The sequence below is a fragment of the Falco biarmicus genome, chromosome 2 (genome assembly GCF_023638135.1).
Source record: "Falco biarmicus isolate bFalBia1 chromosome 2, bFalBia1.pri, whole genome shotgun sequence".
NCBI lineage: Eukaryota > Metazoa > Chordata > Aves > Falconiformes > Falconidae > Falco > Falco biarmicus.
The window spans coordinates 100842920-100861638 of record NC_079289.1 but is presented as its reverse complement, the minus strand read 5'-3'; the positions used below and the strand labels follow the sequence as shown (position 1 = coordinate 100861638).

General features: G+C 50.9%; 1 protein-coding gene across 3 annotated transcripts in view; it reads right to left on the bottom strand.

Annotated features, from left to right (window-relative positions):
- TIAM1 (TIAM Rac1 associated GEF 1) overlaps nucleotides 1-3927 on the bottom strand; it is a 195199-nt gene extending 191272 nt beyond the window's left edge. For all 3 annotated transcript variants that reach the window (XM_056327703.1, XM_056327702.1, XM_056327706.1), the window contains exon 1: nucleotides 3776-3927. The gene's annotated coding sequence lies outside the window, so the exon portion shown is untranslated. The remainder of the gene's footprint in view (nucleotides 1-3775) is intronic.
- Between the last annotated feature and the right edge of the window lie 14792 nt (nucleotides 3928-18719).

Genomic DNA, 18719 nt, shown 5'->3' with positions numbered 1-18719 from the left:
AATGAGAGGAGAAAGAGAAGGAAAGGGAAAAAAAAAATTACCAAAGCAGCCCCCAGCACCACAGCCTGCCCAACTGCTCCCAGGTACAGGCAGGCGATCCTGAGTTCCCTTCCTTCTTCGGATCAATTCTCCAGCCATGGGAATCCTTCATTTGATGTTTGCTTTCAGCCGCCGTCAGCCGTTTTACTCAGTTTTGCCAGACTGCACTTTTGTCATTAGTTCTGGTTAGAGATACGGATGAGGGGGCACTTCCATTTCATTCTTTTTGGGTTTGGATTTTTTGTTTGTTGGGGATGGGGTTTTTTGTTGGTTTGTTTTTTGGGTTTTTTTACTGAAGTACCTTATGCTGTAACTGTAAGAATAATTATTTTGGAGGATGAAATTTCCCATCCTTGTTCTCATTGCAAAGGTGCATATCTGAAGATCTGCTTGGTCATTTAAGGTTTTTGAACATGTTCTCAGATAAGGACAGCTGCAATTTTAACAGTAGCTAAAATTACAGAATTTAAGAAAGGAAAATTTGATGTGATGTTTCATGCTTTAGTTAACAGTCTTCCAAGATACAAAGCTCCAGTTGCTCTGGAAACTGTAACTTGGACACAACCATGTAGATACATCAACCCCCTGGCTATAAATGAAAACACTTTAGCAACGCTGCACATTTGTGTGACAAACATTTTTAAAAACAAGCACTGCATCCTGATCTTCATACAGGTAGGGCACATCCCGCAGCCCTCCGTGCAGGGCACAGTTCTCTGTCTGCATTTCCTTAAGCCTCAAGAGAAATGCTTGAGCGAGAGCCAGGAGAGCATGCGGACCTGGCATTGAGACAACGACCCTCCAGATGAGGGAGAGACGGGAAACACAGGTGGGTGGTTGAGGGATATGCCACGGATTGAAAGCAGAGCTGTTTCTTCCCATGTTTGCATGGTGCCTATCACACTGCAGGCACAGCTGGAAGCAAACACTGGTACCAAAAGAAGGACTTGGAAGACAAATGAACATGGTGGACAGGCTGGGATCTGGTACACAGAGCCCTCAGCCACTGACTCAGGAGAAGGCAGCAGGAAACCTGGAGCTGGGAACACAGCAAGTCAATGGCCGTCAGGAGAGGGAAAGCGGAGGGGGATGCTCAAAAGTAAAGTAGGAAGAATTGAGTGTGGGATGTTCATGGAGGGGGATCGGACACAGCACAACACCAGAAGCCAGATACGTGTGGGTTTTTTTTTTTTAAAAAAGGGGAACTATTTCATACATAAACGACGGCCTGAGTGCTGGTTGCTGTGGAAACCATAACTTTGAATTCAGTGCCTAAAACCTAGCATTGCTATTTATACCATGCTCCTCACTACAGCACGAGAACTTCGGCTGAGAAACAGAGAGCTCTGGTACCAGACAAACATGGGTTCCCCCCCTCCGTTGCATGCAGTGATCCTTTCAAACAATGCCTCACAAGGTTTTTTCCGATGTTCCTGGCCACTGAATGACTACACAGCATAAGCACCTCTGATAAAAAAAGAAAAAAACCAAACTAAAACACCCCTGTCTTTCCTCTTACAAGCAAGACCAAATGAATCACTGGACATACATCAGGTAGGATTTACTGAGTTCCACTTCCGTCAAGAGCAACTAGAGATGCCAAAAAGGCATCTTTTTTAAACAACAGTATATCTTGTTTCCCTTAAGACAAATTATAGTCAGCATTGCATGAGATTATGGAGGGCCAGATCCCAAAGTCGGTTATCATTAAAGATGACAAGCATTTGTTTAAGGACTCCAGAACATTGCCTTTGATATACTGGAAAGCATAACTGGATCACTAATGCATAAATAACAATAACAAAAAGGCTACAGATTAAATTCCTGCTGGGAGAATCCCTTTAAAAGAATTTTGGGGTTTAGTTGCTTTGCTGTTCAAGAAGGAAATGGCTTTTTTCTGCATGAGAAACATGGTTCTGGGGCAGCCAAGTGTTTCCCCTGCAGCCTGTGTGGGAGCAGGACTAATCTGCCTGCAACCAAAGCAGAGGTGAGCCAGGTCCCCACAGGTATGCCACTTTCCTCTTCCAACTCCACCATTCCAGGGCTTGGAAGGGAGGAAACAGTCCCATTCTCCAGCCACCCCTACATCACGTTTTACCTTGAGTAGCATGGAGGTGCTAGCATAGCACATTCACCGCCACTACCAAATACACACAGTAACTACCATGGCGGTGATGATCAGGTTTTAAGACGCTTTCCAGGACCTGTGCACACATCAGTCCCCAAATCAAAGAGCTCGTGGCATACAAGGGCGATTAAGGCAAAAGCTGAGGGAGAAAACCACAGCATTTTCCAAGGTCACTCGCACCTTCAAAAATCCCACGGGACTGTCCCATCCATGTGGGCTCATCAGGAAGCAGCAAGGACAACAGTTAGGTGCAATCCAATAAACAATACTCTGCCTGAACAAGGCAGCTTTGCCAGCCGAAGGGCAGCCGGGGGCTGCGCAGGGACAGAAGGAAGGACTCGGCGGAGGGGCTCCAACAGCTGCCAAGCCAGGAGGGGCAGAAGGAAGTTGCTCTCTGCAGGATCGGGCCCTTACAGCCAAGGTGAAGGCGGTCCTCATTTGCCCTTGTTCAATAATTTATATCACAGCACTGAAGTGTCATTGAAATTGACAGAAGCGCTTTAATAATACAGGAAGGGGAAAAGATGCTCTAATCACAGATTAGGCACCCAAGTAATCACTCCATAGACCTCAGCCTCCCCTAATTTATTCCAATACATTTTTTAATCAGAATTTCATACACAGCAAAATGATTAACAAGTCACGAGTACTACCTATTTCCTAGCTCCAGCAGTCTTTCGCGAGCCCAGAGTCCCGCGGCTGCGACGGAGAGGGGGAGACGGGGACGAAGGACCGACGAGGAAGGGAAGTCGGTTTCTCCCGGCGCTTCCCAATCCAACGTGGTAGCACCGAGCTGCGCGCTGGAATTACGCACCCGTCCCCGCAACTCTGTTCCAGCCCGCAGCTGTGCCCGCGCTGCCCGCCCAGCCCGGGCTGCCCTGCGCGCCCCCGCCAGCAGCCCGCACCTCCGGCCGGGGCAGCGCGGGCGGCTGTGCCCTGCGCCACCGACCCGCGGCCGAGCGCGCCGCCCTCACCTGCCGCACGCTTCGGAACCGCGCGTCCCCCGAGTGACAGCCGGTGCGTCCCCGCACCGCGGCCGCCACGGCTCCCCCAGCTCCCCGCAGCGGCGGCGGCACCCGGCGCAGAGGGGACCCGGCGGCCGCCCCTGCCCCGCGCGCCGGCCGCCCGGGCTGTCCGGGGGGGCGGCGGCCCCGGCACGGACCCCGCGCAGCCCCCCCGGGAGGCGGCGGGCCCGTTTCGGCGCGGGAGCGGCGCTCCCGGAGGCCGGCTGCCGCAGGGCCGGCCCCGCAGCCGCGCAGCGGCGGGGACGGACCCCGGCGAGGAGCCGGGCATCGCGGCGGGGCCACCCCGGCGCCGCCGCACCGGCGGGGGGAGCGGCGCCTGCTGCCGGCGGCCCACACCGTGAACAATAAAGCGGGCCCCAGCGGGCCGGGCGCCCACCCGGCCGCAGCGGAGCGGCGCGTCCGCGGCCCCCCACAGCCTGCCTGGGCACCCCGGTGCGGGCGGCGGCGGCGGAGGGGCTGCGAGCCGGGCCGCGGCCGCAGCCCCGCGCAGCGCCCCCGACGCGGGGCGCTCCGCCGGGGCGCACCGGCGTGACGGGGGATGCCGTGCAGCGGGGGACGGGGGCGCGATCCGCCGCCCACTCACCTGCCGCGACGGGGCTCGGCACCGCGGGGGGAGTCGCCGCCGCCGCCCGCCCAGGGAGCTGCTCCCCGTCACCGCCGCCGGGCGCCCGCGGCCGCCGCCGCTCAGAGCGCGCCGCTACCAATAGGCGCCGCTGCCATATTGTTACTGCCGGCGCTGCGAGGGGCGGCGCCGGCGGCCGCCTTGGAAACCGGACGCCATTGGCTGCTCGGCGACTCAATCCGGACCGGGTGAGCCAATGGGCGGCGGCGGCGGCGAACAGCGGGGCGTTCGGAGTTGGAATGTTGTGTGACAATGGCCCACGCGGCTCCCGGGCGGGAGGGGAGGGGCCGCCCCCCGGGGGGTGGCGAGGGCGGGCGGCGCCGCGTGCGGACCACCCCCCGCACCCCTCCGCGCCGCGGCGCCCGCAACAAAAGCGGCCAATGGGGCGCGCGGGCCGCCCGCGGCGCGAGGGAGCGCGGCCAACCCGGGGGGCGGGAGCGGGGAGCTGCGCGCGGCGGGCGAGGCTGGCGCGCGGGGCGGCGGCGGGCGGCGGAGCGGGACCGCCAAGTTCCAGCGAGCGCTGAGGCGGAGCGCAGGGCCGCACCGCTCCGGTGGGGGGAGAAGGCCCCTGGCCGCTGCTGGCGGGTCGGGAGCTCTGAGAGGAAGGTGCCTGACCACCTGGGAAGTCGGTCTGACTTCGAGGAGGTCGGGAGCCGTGAGGGGAAGGTGCTTTGCCCCCATCCTCGTCGGGGGGGAAGGAGCCATTCCCGACCCCCTCGAAGTCAAACTGACTGACTGCTGAGGTGGGCGAAGCACCTTCCCCTCGTGGCTCCCGGCCCCCTGGAAGTCCCCCGGAGCAGTGCTGAGCTTTCCCCATCTCTCCCTCCTTCACGTTCTCCACCAGACACTTCCAAGGAGCCACCACCCAGCGCTCACTGATGGAGCCGCATCTTTCACCCGGGCATTGTCTACGCTTGCTTCCCTTGCTGCAAGTGCCATCCTGTGCCATGTTCCCCTTCCTTGTTTGCTGTTCTCCGGAGACCACCAGGCACCAAGGGCTATCCATCTACGTGGCTCAGACGCGCGCAAGGTGCAGTGGCTTTTTCCCTGTGTCAGCCTGCTCATGTGCTGTTTCTCCAGCTAAAGATTTTGAGAGAAATTAAGCCAGTGCTTTAGCTGCACATCACGCGCACAGACTCCATTCAATGGGACACAGGGAAGCCAGAGAGCACCTTGTCACAAGCGTTGCCCCAGCTGCCAAAGCGTTCAGGTTGTTTTTTTAAGTAATGACTCAGCTCAAACCTGGATAAGTACATTTTAAAATGCATTAATAAATAAACATGAGCTGTGTCTTAACTGAAAGTGTTTTACAAAACCTGCCAAGCTGCATAAGTTGTTTTTTTTAACCACAAAAAGGTGGAAGCAACTCCCCATGAACTTTGAAAGTCAAAATGGGAAAATCCAAATCAGTTGTCATTGTTAATTTTAATGCTTGGGTTTGTATCAAATAAAGAATTTTCAAATACCGTGTATTTGTTCTACCTTTAAAAATCAAATAAGAAATCTCAGCTCTCTACTCACTAATCACTATGTTGCTTGCAAATCAAATCCAAATATGAAGCATCAGTTTTCTTCATCAAGCCATTGATTAATTAATGGCAGGTTTTAAATGGCATTACCACACCAAGCACTTTAGTCAGAGCATTTAATCAGCAAGTTTAAATGCAGGTCCTTTGCTGACATTGATTTTTAGGTAAAATTCCTCACTGATTCAGCCAGGAGGTCTTATTAAAGTTTGGTATTGTGCTATGGCCCCAGATTAGGAAAGTTCAGCTAGTCCAGTGGCCACTCAGAATAATCGTACAAACCCAGGCAAGTGACAGCTACCCCAGATGTGCAGTTTGTTTTATAGTTCACGGTCGGTAGTATAACTTAAAATCAGATCTTCAAGGTGTCCGTCAGCTTATAAACAAATGTATCCCACCAGACTATGGGTTGCATGTCGAACTCTGTGTACCCAAGGGCCATCCTAGCCCCGTGTGGGGCTGCTGCACCTCCTACATCATCCCAGACCAGGAGGACAGCCCTGACCCTCGGCCACCTCAGCCCTTCAAGTCACAACTAGGACCACAAAGGGGAGTCATGCTTGACCAACCTGATAACCTTTTACAATGAAATCTCTGGCTCAGTAGATGAGAGGAGAGCAAGTGGGTATTGTCTACGGTGACTTCAGTGTGGCTTTTGGCACTGTTTACCGTAAGATCCTCACAGACAAGATGATGAAGTATGGGCTGGATGAGCAGAGAGGTGGAGTGAAAACTGAACAGCTGGGCCCAGAGGGTGGTGATCAGTGGTACAAAGTCTAGTTGGAGGCCAAGAACAGTGTACCCCAGGGGTCAATACTGGGTCCAGTCTTGTTCAACATCTTCATTAACAATCTAGACTATGGGGCAGTGCACCCTCAGCAAGTCTGCAGATGGCACAAAACCAGGAAGAATGACACAAAGCAGAGAGTTGTGCTGCCATCCAGAGGGACCTAGACAGGCTGGAGAAATGGGCCGACAGGAACTTCATGAAGTTCAGCAAGGGGAAGTACAAACTCCTGCACCTGCAGAAGAACAACCCCATGCATCATTATATGCTGAGGGCCACCCAGCTGGAAAGCGGCTTGGCAGAAAAGGACCTTGTGCCCTTGCAGCAAAAGTGGCCAAAGGCACCTTGGGCTGCATTAGGCAAAGCATTGCCTGCAGGTCAGGAGAGGTGATCCTTCCCTTTATTCAGCACTGGTGAGGCCACACCTGGAGTACTATGTCCAGTTCTGGGTTCCCTGGTGCAAGAGAGACATGGACACACTGCACAGAGTCCAGCAAAGGGCCATGAAGATGGTGAAGGTACTGGAGCATCCCTCCTATGAGGAAAGGCTGGGAGATCTGGGACTGTTCAGCCTGGAGAAGAGAAGGCTCGCTAGGATCTTATCAATGTAAACACCTGGAGGGAAGGTGCAAAGAGGACGCAGCCAGGCACCTTTCAGTGGTGCCCTATGACAGGACCAGAGGCAATGGGCACAAACTGAAACACAGGAGTTTTCTGCTGATCATTAGGAAACACTTTTTTCTCTGTGAGGGTGACTGAGCACTGGCGTAAGTCGCCCAGAGAGACTGGAGTGCCCCACCTTGGAGATACTCAAAAGCCATCTGGACAACTGGCTCTAGGTGGCCCTGCCTGAGCAAGGAGTTGGACCAAGTGCCCTCCAGAGCTCCCTTCCAACATCAGCCATTCTGTGATTGTGTAGACAGATCCTCTGTACCCTGGCCTCCCTCCCCTCCTGCAATTATACGCACCTCCTCCACTTTGGGCTTTATATGTCTGATTTTGCACCACCATCATCTCTGACCACAACTGCAACCTGTCCACTGAGCAGGTATAGGTTACTGGCTCGACCAAGTGGGGCCAGGCAATGCTGCTTTGTCATCACATGCCAGTTAAGTGGTGATGTGTTGTCCCACCAAGCAGGTGTGCCTGGCACAGCCCTGCTTTATTTTGGTTTGTCCTGCAGCCCAGGATCAGCTTATTCCATGTTGCAGGCAGCTGCACACAGCCCAGGGAAGATCTGCCCCTTGGTTAGTGCAGGCTGTGCTTGGTTCCCCAGCCGACGTTTGGGCACACTTGATACTCACGTTCCTTTATAACAATGCCTTGTGATTCTTTAAAGTCTCACAGCTTGGCTATTAGTTGTATGGTTAATAAGGTTTCTAACTCTGATTTGATTTGCCATTTTGGAGAACTTCTAGTGAAGGGGAAGAGAAATGTCATGGTAAAAAAAAGGGGGGAGAACATGATTTCAACTGTCAACCAAGGTGAAGCTACCAAAGACAGCAGAAGATCCTCCATGCAGCATGACTGCTTTGGCCAAGCAGTGGTTGAGGAAGGCTATTACCACTTCCTAGGTTTGGCCAATACCATCCAGCTGCAGATTGCTTTGATGACGAGCTGTCCTCACAGAGCAAAATGAGAACAAATTAAAAAGGACACTCCCATTTCACATGATTCTGCAAATAGCCAGAAGGACTGGATTAAGCTGAGCATACTGAATTGTCCATGAGCCTACGAAGTTACCACAGAGAGGAGAACTGAGATATGTTAAGGGGGGCTGAGGAAGGCAATATGGTGCAGAAGATCTTTATTACATGGAGAACTGGTGGCATCAGTGGGATTGTAAATCGCAGGAAAACGAAGTCAGAAGGGACCTCTGGGAGCCTCTGGACCAATCTGCTCAAAGCAAGGCTAATTTCAGTCACGGAGGTTGTGCATGGACTTGCCTCATCAAGGTTTTAATATCTAAAAGGCTGGAGGTTTCACAGCTTCTGGGCAGCCTGTGCTCCTTGCACACCGTGAGCTCCAGCCCCTAGCTGTGTTCTTCCACCCGACACACCCCAGTCTGCCAGTCTCCCTGTGGTACAGGGGCTTTCACATGTGTCCAAAGGAGAAATCCTGCAGCTGTCACCGTGGTTTGAGACAAACACAAAGCAATAAATCAGCCAATCACCCAGCAGCTCCTGTTCCACCTGTACTGTCCATTTCTCAGCCCACGGCTCCTGCAGAGCACCATACAGCAATGTACCATATAGCTCCCTCAAGGCTCCTCTCACACCCAGTATCTACTCTGTCCTATAGGTCCTCTGCAGTACATGGAGAAGAACAGTAAGAAAAAGCTAATGGTGAAGGAAGGCCAGGACATTTTCTAGAAGCTTGTGAAATACAATGGTAGCAAGACATATCCAGTGGTGTATGAGAGTTCGACCCCAGAGAGGTGCTGTTGCCTCCCGCCTCCATAGTGCATGACACTGGCATGGTCCTGCTTAAACACTGGTGTGATTTTCAGCAGCTGCCCCAGAACAGGGTGAAACCAAAAGGGTCAGGGGCACTGACGTATAGGTGACGTCTACCATCAGGCCAAATTGGGGAATATTTCTGTTCCTGGGGAAAGCTCGAGGTGTCTGAGGGAGGAGGGAGCTGCGCCCCCCCCCCCCCCCCCCCCCCGTATCCCATTCACTGTTCTGCTCTACAGATGCTTATGTCAGCGCCAGTGGGGAAAAGGCTGAAACCCCTGCAGGGACTGCTCTTCTCTGCCAAGACAAAGGCTTGGGCGCTGTTGTGGTTTAACCCTGAAACCAGAACCAGTGCACATCAAACAACAGCACAGAAGAACCATCACCCCCTCCTCAATGCTGCCACCCCCCTCTCCTGCTGTGGCCCCTCACACTCTGGATGTAGCTCCTGCAGTCAGCTGCATGTGGGCAGGTGGCTGCAACTCAGCAGACCTCACTGCACAACTGGGGCTTACACCAGCTAATATGGGCACATTTTTAAGTAATCCCACTTCATTAGCTACTTTTCTAGGGCCTCAGCACATAATGAGTGAAATCCATTAGTCATCTGACAGTTCTAGTTATTCTGCATGTCAGGTCCTATCTCTCATTTATATATCCAGACTGTTACGGCAAGCTGTGTGCTAGTTGTACCCCTCCACCTACTCAGTGCTAATTTAAGAGTTGTTATTTTTGGCTTGCAGTGATTGTGTTCATAAAAAGTTCAGTTTCCTCCAAAAAAAAATTTAAAGGAAGCAGAATGCAGGGTTGAGCAGAAAACCCCCCGCTAAACACCATTTGCCCAACATCAGCAAACCTTGTTTTCAGGTAACATAGCAGAATTAAAGCATCTTCCTATGAAGATTCTGTTTGAGTTTTCGAATGATTGAGTTGCAAAAAAACGTAGCTGTTTTTGACAGGGGCATACAGCAGTACCTCACTCAGAAAAAACAACTTGGCAATTCGCAATGAACAGAGTATTAACTTATTGCAAGGATGCTAATTCTGTGACTGAAAACATAACATAGAATTTGCCTATCAAAAAGGATGTATGGATGAGGAAAGCAAAAACACAAAGTTCTGTCCCTACTCCAGACATTCCTTTTCCATTTGTAAAATTAATTATCTGTAAATAATGCATTTTTCTCTTTGTAATGCATGTTTCAGTATTTCTCCTTTACACGAAGAAAGCTCTTATTCCTGAGCAGTGCACTTGTGCATCTGAGAGATGGGAATGGCAGAGGATATTTCAAGTTGAAAAATTGAAAAAGGGGTTTATAAAATGGGAAATGGTTCTTTGAAAAATAATTGTAGACTGTTACAACCTTTCAAGGATGTCCTGCTGTGTGCATGTAAGCTGACATTTTATGATACTGAAGTCCTAACCAGGCCATCAAAATTGGATTGAATTAGGACTTCCGTCCTGGTGAGCTTCGTGCCTTCTTCTTACTTTCGTATTAGTTTTGCCTGTAGCTTAAAAAAAAGTTGTTCACAACGACTCAGTGGTTGTTGCCGCCTTCTTTCTTTGAAAACAGGAACAACAATGTAAAAATGGAGGTTTCTTTCTGGCTTTTAAGTGAAAGGAACTCGGGTGGATCCAAGAGCCTGAACTCTGTAGTTAAAAGTAACTATCCCTGTTTAATATCCCTGGTAGCAGGGACAGTCTGCTTCCATGAATACAGAGTATGTGTTACCCTTTACAGTCCCTTGAAGAAGCTCTCCCAGGCCTTTGCACACTTCAAAAATTGTAATAATGCCTTCCCTGTTTTTTTCAGCCAGTATTTGTCTGAATAATTTTCAGGCTGCAGCAGGGCTAATAGTAGGATTGCATCCTTGCACAACTAGGATTATGTAAAAGAGGAGATGCATTTGATGAATTATTGTCCACCTTAGGCTCTCTTTTGAAAAATGCTGTTATCTGTGTTCACTGCTGGTTGTGAGTGAAGTGATGCGTAAAATCAGAGTACTTTGGATAATGGCAAAGTCTGTGCTCTCCCAGGGGTAGGTATGATTGCTCATGTCATAAGGAAGGCAATAGCCCTTGCTTCCAGTCCCGGTTTTTGTTGTTGGTTTATGGTATTAAAGGGTTTCTTTCAATGTCATTACTAATTTCATAGAATCATAGAATGGTTTGGGTTGGAAGGGACCTTAAAGATCATCTAGTCCCACACCCCCTGCCACAGGCCGGGACACCTGCCACTAGACCAGGTTGCTCAAAGCCCCATCCAGCCTGGCCTTGGACACTTCCAGGGATCGGGCACCCACAGCTTCTCTGGGCAACCTGTGCCAGTGCCTCACCACCCTCACAGTAAAGAATTTCTTCCTAATACCTAATATAAAACTACACTCTCAGTTTAGAGCCGTTATCCCTAGTCTTATCACTACACGGCCTTGTAAAAAGTCCCTCCCCAGCTTTCCTTTAGGCCCCTTTAGGCACTGGAAGGCTGCTGTAAGGTCTCCCCAGAGCCTTTTCTCCTCCAGGCTGAACAACCCCAATTCTCTCAGCCTGTCTTCATAGAAAAGGTGCTCCATCCCCCTGATTGTCTTCATGGCCTCCTTGGGACTCACTCCAACAGCTCCATGTCCTTCTTATGTTGGGGGTCCCAGAGCTGAACACAGTACTCCAGGTGGGCTCTCACAAAAGCCAAGTAGAGGGGGAGAATCACCTGCCTTGACCTGCTGGTCACACTTCTTTTGATGCAGCCCAGGATACGGTTGGCTTTCTGGGCTGCAAGCGCACATTGCTGGGTCATGTTGAGCTTTTTGTCCACCAACACCCCCAAGTCCTTTTCCTCATGTCTGCTCTCATTCTCCACTCTGCCTGTATTTGTGCTTGTGATTGCCCCAACCCACATGCAGGACCTTGCACTTGGCCTTGTTGAACTTCATGAGGTTCACACACGCCCACCTCTCAAGCCTGTCAAGATCCCTCTGGATGGCATCCCTTCCCTCCAGCATGTCAACTGCACCACACAGATTGGTGTTGTCAGCGAACTTGCTGAGGGTACATGCACTCAATCCCCCTGTCCATATCTCCAACAAAGATGTTAAAAAGCGCTGGTCCCAATAGTGACCCCTGAGGAATGCCACTTGTCACTGTCTCCACTTGGACATCAAGCCATTGACTGCAACTCTTTGAGTGTGACCATCCAGTCAGTTCCTTAGCTACTGTGTGGTTCATTCATCACATCCATCTCTCTCCAATTTAGAGACAAGGACATCGTGTGGGACATTGTCAAATGCTTTGCAGAAGTCCAGGTAGACAATGTCAGTTGCTCTTCCCTCATCCATCAATGCCGTAACCCTGTCACAGAAGGCCACCAAATTTGTCAGGCATGATTTGCCCTTAGTGAAGCCATGTTGGCTGTCACCAATCACCTCCTTACTTCCCATGTGCCTTAGCACAGTTTCCAGGAGAATCTGCTCCATGATCTTACCAGGCACAGAGGTGAGACTGACTGGCCCGTAGTTCCCTGGGTCTTCCTTATTTCCCTTTTTAAAGATGGGGGTTATGTTTCCCCTTTTCCAGTCACTAGGAACTTCACTGGACTGCCATGACTTCTCAGATATGATGGATAGAGCTTAGCAACTTCATCTGCCAGTTGCCTCAGGACCCAGGGATGCATCTCATCAGGTGTCATGGACTTGTGCACCTTCAGGTTCCTCAGATGGTCTCAAGCGTGATCTTCTCCTACAGTGGGTGGTTCTTCATTTTCCTAGCCCCTGCCTTTGCTTTATGTGACTTGGGCAGTGTGGCTGGAGCACTTTGCCAGTGAAGACTGAGGTGAAAAAGTCATTGAGTACTTCAGCCTTCTCCATATTCCAGGTATTTACATCTCTTGTTTCCTTCCAGAGATGGCCCATGTTTTCCCTAGTCTTCTTTTTATCACCAGTGTACCTGTAGAAGCTTTTCTTGTTGGCCTTGACATCCTTGGCCAGATTTAATTCCATCAGGGCTTTAGCTTTCCTAACCTGATCCCCGACTGCTTGGACAATTTCTCTGTGTCCCTCCCAGGCTACCTGTCCCTGCTTCTACCCCTGAAGCCTACCTTTTTGTGTTTGAGTTTGTCCAGGAGCTCCTTGTTCACCCATGCAGACCTCCAGGAGTTTTTGCCTGACTTGCTCTTTGCTGGGACGCAAAGATCATTCCTGAGCTTGGAGGAGGTGATCCTTGAATATTAACCAGCTTGATTGGGACCCCCTTCCCTCCAGGGCATTATCCCAAAGTCCTTTGCCAATCAAATCCCTGAAGAGACCAAAGTCTGTTCTCTTAAAGTCCAGGGGAGTGAGCTTGGTGTGCACCCTCCTTGCTGCCCTAAGGATCTTGAAACCTACCATTTCATTGTCACTGCTGCCAAGGCTGCCCTTGAGCTTCACATTCCCCACCAGCCCCTTCTTGTGGGCAAGAACAAGCTCCAGCATAGCACTTCTCCTCATTGGCTCCTCTGTCACTTGGAGAAGGAAGTAATCATCAACACATTCCAGAAACCTCCTGGATTGCTTATGCCCTGCTGTGTTGTCCCTTTAACAGATATTGAGCTGGTTCAAGTCCCCCATGAGCACCAAGGCTTGTGAACATAAGGCTTGCTCCTATGTGTCTACAGAGGGCCTCATCCACTCAGTGTTCCTGGTCAGATGGCCTGTAGCATCCCCTCACTATAATGTCAACTGTCTCTGCCCTCCCTTTAATCCTGATCCATAACCTCTTGGTCAGCTCCTCATCCATCCCCCGGAATAGCTCCATGCCTCCACCTGGTCACTGGCACAGAGGGTGACCCCCTCTCCTTGTCTCCCTTGCCTTGTCCTTCCTAAAGAGCCTGCATCTTTCCATCCCAACACTCCAGTCACAGAAGCCATCCCACCACATCTCCGTGATGCCAGTAAGATCGCAGGCCTGCAGGCGTGTGCATGTGTTTAAGTCCTCATGTTTATTCCCCATGCTAGTTTGCATAGCGGCATTTAAGTTGGGTCCTCGATGAAGCTGACTTACTGGCTGGAGTGGCTGGAATCCCTTTGTGCTGCTCTTCAGGTGCTCACCTGCTGACCTGCAACGCCACTCCAGGCTCTGGGCATCTATTGCCGGCACTGGCACCAAACTGGTAGGAGTGGGGTGGACTGAAGTTCCTCCCTTCCGGCAACTTCAGTTTAAAGCCCTCTTCACCAGCTTGGCTGGCTATTGCTGAAAAGGCTTTTCCCATTCTTTTCCCATTCTCTGACAGATGGACCCCATCAGCCCTCAGCGGACCAGATTTCAGCTGATCGCTGACATCAATTTATGGATAAAGAATACATTACTGAAAAGCCGCGGGGGGGGGGGGGGAGGGAGGGAAGGACCATCACTGAAAATATTTGTCTCTGGTTAGATTAGCTTAACCCACACATGTAAACCTAAGCAAAATCTGTGTTACTGCATTAGGCTTTTACTACTTGAAACCTGGCCTAAGCCCTGATGTAGGTCACAGACAGAAAATCATTTACTATCCTTAACTAAATCCCAAAGGGGACATTTGCCCTTGCAACCACCTCACTAAAATCCCAGCACGCTTTGGTCTGGCTTTTGCCTTTGTGAAAAGAACGACAAGGAACCCAGGAAGTTCAGCAGAGGGAAGGACAGGAATGGCACGCTTTGTGGCAGCAATCTCCTCTTCTACCCTTCCATCTGCAAACACACTAGCACGGACGCGTGGGATAAAACAGCAAGAGACAGCTGTGCTGAGTGCGTGAGTGACAATTTCATAGGGGGCACCAGTGCTGCCTGAAACTTCAAGGATGCACTTTAAGAGGATAGAAATAACCAAAATTTTGAAAGCTAGATGCAAGGGGAGTGCTGACATGAAAGATACCCCGTATAAGTGGCAGCCTTGTAAGACAGACTGCCAGAGACACAGCAGGCTTTGCCATCAGGAGACACAGGCTGAGAACACAGATTTCTGTGGCACCTCCAGGCCGTTTAACCAATTTCACTTCTTTTCTCTTGGGATGCAGCTTGATACTACATCTAAGCCACCCCTGACAGCAAATGACAGTGCAAAGGGGCAGTGCTAGTCCTGTTCCCTCACTGCTTGCCTTGCACAATTTGAACCTGCAATGAGCAAGTTCAGTCACCCAAAAATCAACTCTCTAAAACCAAGGCGACAGCTTTCTCTTGGTCTAGCTCCCTGAGCAGGCTGGAAGGATGTACAGGTGGGTGCTGGTACAAGCAAAATGTAAAGGAGAACCTTCCCCTAGCAGATTGCTATTATACTGGTCTGGCTGTAATGTATAGAGTACAGAAAGTAGTGCCATGAATGGTGGTGTCAGTGAGCAAAAGGAGATGGTGAAGGTAGGGCTGGCTGGGGAAAGTAGAGAGCAGCCAGAAGACACTTGAGGTGTCATTGCCATTGAGAAAGGCATAGCCTAAGCCCACAAATCAGGTGTTTGCAGGGACAGGCAGTTTGGCTTGGTGTTGGGTGGGTGGTGGATTTTTCACTAGCTCCATTGATACTGTTGAGATATAGGAGCCTTCAGGCACACAAGCCTCTCCTCATTTCCCAAACAGAAACAGCAACCCTCATGTTAAGAACAGATTGAGATGAGTTGTTCTGGGCTTAATTGGATTATTTTAATCAGATGGACAATTTCAGAACAAGTTTAGTCAGAACTTATGAAGTGCTCACAAGGGAGACAGGTAGCAGAGGTAGGTAGTATTGCTTGTGGAATACAGGGGGACTACTAGGAGGGGAGCATCTATAATATATCTTAAAAGTTAGTATCTTCTTGATATCTGAGATGTATTTTTAGACAGTAGGTTCAATAATTCCAGATTCACCTTTTGAAGGTGTTTTGTTCCTCTGAGAGTATGTTTTATGCAAAATGCCCCCCCCCTCCCCCATTTTCAGTTTGGAGCATCTTTCTCTGTGGGATGTTTGTAGGAGCCACCACAACGCTGGTGACTAGTGGTTGCCTGGTTCCCCTATGTAATTTCTTCAAGGACAGCAGTGCACTGAACGGTGTGGACATTCTGGGGCATGTATGTGCGTGCTGCACCCCTGACTGCTTTGGTGGTTGGGGATGCACGATAGCAAGTTTTGTAACCGGTGCCGTGCAGTAATCCACCTTATGGGGAGGCCTAGGGAAGACCTTGGCTGAGTAATTCAGGACAGGCACTGGCGTTCTGCAGAGATGATGTCTAAGAAATACCTGTATGAGTAATAAGAATGGATGTTTAAAAGTAATTTTATCTCGAAAATGGTATTACTCAGCTTGTAAGTATGTGGGCTCCTACAGACGTAGCCTTCAGCGCTTCTGACGGCTAGCTCTGCAGCAGCATCTGGTGGTACTAACAGGGAAAAATTACCCCTCCAGCACCTCTCGCTTCTGTATCTTCCATTACTGTAGTGCCCCATAACCTCCCTGCCTCTTTTTCTTCTCCCCATCGCTCCTTCTTCTCCTCTAGGTGAGTTATTCCTCCTACAGTGACTCGAGTCACAGGAAAAACTCGAGTAGTACTTGGTTCAGGTGACTGAAAGACTGCTGGTCCCACAACTGGCATCGTGTGAAACTTGCCCCTTGGTAGAGGCTCAGCAGGGGCCCACGTATCGTTGAACCCCTTTGGAGAGTTGTGTAGGATTTATACAGCCTACAGGTTTCACTCAGTCCTCAGCAGAGGCCATGCATCACGCTATTACTATCTGGAGAGCAGATACATGGCATGTAAAACTTAAATGAACGTTGGCTCGTGCTACAGGACTGTATTTCCCCTTACAGCCTGAGTGGTGGATCGATAAGGTGTCTCACCTTGCTCCCCAGTGCAAGGAGAGGGGCAGCAGCCGCAGGCCTGCTGCCCCCATGCCAGACGAGCATGATGAGGGGCAAGCAAGTAGCAATCAACCATGCAGAGCTGGAGGCTGCCCATCAGCACCTTAGTCAGGCACAAAGCCCTGGCGGAGAAAGGGCACAGCTTAAAAGTCCCCCCAAGAGCATGGGAGGACAAGGACCGAGACGTGACCTGGGGGGCAGTGTTGCCATCAGATGGCTTCCTTGCAGCAGGTAAGCACCACCACTTTTGTGTTCATCTGATGAACCTGGACACTGATAACCATGGGGACGTGGTGGTCCTGGCCTTGGCGCAGACCGTTATGAGCTTGCCCTGTGCATGGTTTGTTGTGCTGAGTTCTGGCGGCTGCACGCCTGGCCTTGTGACCTTCCCTGGGTGGACTTGGTTAAAGCTGGGCACGCCTCAGCCCTGGCTGTGCGGGGAGATGATTTCAACTTGTGTGCTCCGAGCTCGTGTGCCCCAGCAGCGGGGCGCTCGCCTGCAGGGAGCATTCAGCACAGCTCTTCGTAATTTGTTTTGCTGATTGCAAAAGCTGACTCTGAGCAGCATGGAGATTTGCAGGAACATACTCCCGGAGCAACACTTACGGATGTAGCTTTGCAGTCCATTGGACTTGCCTGCTGTCCTGTCTTCTGAAAGGGCTACCTGGGGAAACGTGCTGGCAGAACAGGGGAAAGGGGCAGGCAGCCGCACTGCTTGAGGGTAAGCAGGGTGCAGCAAGCCTCACACAAACCTTCAAGCCTTCTGTCCCCAGTGATGTCGAATCAATTTACCTTTTTGAGGCAAACTTACAGCCCAAGCATATATCTGGAGAATTAATCGTACTTTACCCCACAATGTCTCAGGACCTACCTGGGCAACCAAGAGAGACTTCAGGGCTTTGGGATGACCGCTTAAGGGACTAGGAGCACAAGTAGTGTTCCCTGCTTTCCTTCCAGCTGCAGGGAATGATGAAGGAAGAAACAAGAGGAGCCAGCGGATCAACACCTGGCTCTGAGCCTGGCGTCACCAGCAGAATTTTGGGTTTTTTGATCATGGGCTGGTTCACACAACACCGGGCCTGCTGGTGACAGATAGGGTACACCTGTCTCAAAGGGCGAAAAGGGTCTTTGCACAGGAGTTAGCAGGGCTCACTGAAAGAGCTTTAAACTAGATTTGAAGGGGGAAAGGGATACAACCAGTCTTGCTAGAGTTAAGCCTGGGGGCAGCACACCAACGCTTGAGGGATGGTGTGCTAGTGAGGTCCTTCACTCTGCCACCTCAGTGGAGGTAGGAGATGGAGATCGATATGGCAGCAAAGATGCAAGGGTTGTTGATGTGTTAGAAACCACGGAAAGGCCGGAGAGTAGTTGTGTAGGAATTACAGCTTCCCTCCGTGAAAAGTCGGCTGGATCACTAGCCCAGCTGAAGTGCATCTACACCAATGCAAGGAGCACGGGCAGCACACAGGAGACGCTGGGAGCCGTTGCACAGCAGGAAAGCTATGACCTAGTTGCTATCATGGAAACAAGGTGGGATGACTCGCGCAACTGGAGTGCTGCAATGGATGGCTATAAACTCTTCAGAAGGGATGGGCAAGGAAGGGGAGGTGGTGGAGGAGCCCTGTATGTTAGTGTTGTGGCAGCCACTTGCTCACTCCCCCTCACCCAGAGGGATGGGGAGGAGAATTGGAAAGGAATGGAAAACTCGAGGGTTAAGGTAAGAACAATTTAGTAACTGAAATAAAATAAAACAAAAAACCAAAACAACAACAACAATAATAACTATGTGTGTATATATAGTTATAAAATAATTATAATGAGAAGGAGAGAGGAATGAAATCCGAAGGGAAAGGAGAAAAGAAAACTAATGACGCACCATACAGCTGCTCACCACCCGCTGACTGGTGCCCAGCCAGTCCCCAACCAATGATCGGCAGCCCCGGCCACACACACACACCAGTTTATATACTGAGCATGACGTTGTATGGTACGGAACACCTCTCTGGCTAGTTCAGGTCAGCTGTCCTGGCTGTGTCCCCTCCCAGCTCCTGTGCCCCTCCAGCTCTCCAGCCAGCAAGGCCTGAGAAACCAAAAAGTCCCTGACCACACTGTGCCCACACCAAATCCAAAGCACAGCACTGGACTAGCCTCCAGGAAGAAAATTAACTCTATCCCAGCTGAAACCAGGACAGTTAGGGAGTGTTGTGATTGCCTAGATGGTGATGATAGGGTTGAGTGTTTATAAGTAAGAATCAGGGGGAAGGCCAACAAGGCAGATACCTGTTATAGACCACCCAACC